The sequence below is a fragment of the Athene cunicularia genome (assembly GCF_003259725.1).
Source record: "Athene cunicularia isolate RWA chromosome 2 unlocalized genomic scaffold, athCun1 chr2_part1, whole genome shotgun sequence".
Taxonomy (NCBI): domain Eukaryota; kingdom Metazoa; phylum Chordata; class Aves; order Strigiformes; family Strigidae; genus Athene; species Athene cunicularia.
The window spans coordinates 17,079,809-17,080,560 of record NW_020799095.1 but is presented as its reverse complement, the minus strand read 5'-3'; positions in this window follow the sequence as shown (position 1 = coordinate 17,080,560).

Sequence of the window (752 nt, the reverse complement as noted above, 5' to 3'; positions counted from 1 at the left end):
GGGGTTTTTTGTTTTTGTTTTTTTGTGTGGTTTTTTTTTTCCACATCCCCAAAGCCCGTCCCGTAGCCCCGCGGCTCCCCGACCAGGCAAAACAAGGAGGCGCCCACCGCGCTGGGGAGTGGGGTTCAGCCGTGAGGTGGGGGGGGGCTGCACCTGCCTCCCCACGGGGAACCCCTCCACCGCCCCGCCCCACGGCACGGCAACGCCGGGCTCCGCAATGTTAAAAAAATATATATAATTTAAAAAAAAAAAAAAATTTTTTTTTTCAATACAAAAGCAATTAGGGGCCAGCGCAAAGCCGAGGCGTGACATTTACCAGCTTCCGTGGCAGGCAGGCTGCACTTAAATGGAGGCCTTTCTGCGGAACAACAAGAGCCAAAAGGCCTTGTGTCACCCAGTTATGTAAGACACAATCTCGCCTGAAAATGCACAATGAATCGGGAAGGATTTATGTAATTAATTGACCAGTCTTAACCTGTTATCGTGATGTAAGGAATTTGGAACTCATTAATTTGGGCCCTGACAGATTTCATATTAGAGCTGGCAAATATGGATTGAGCCTCTTATTCTTGTAGCAGCTGGAATTTCCATGACAGTGAGGATTAGTGAAGAAGACCTATTGCTGGAGTCAAACTGCCTCTTTTGTAATCAGCAGCCCTGCTCTGCATTAGTGGGGTAATGGGAAAGAGAAAAAAAATAAATACCAAAAGGAAAAAAAATAAAAAGTATTCATGTGTGGAACTGAAGCAAGG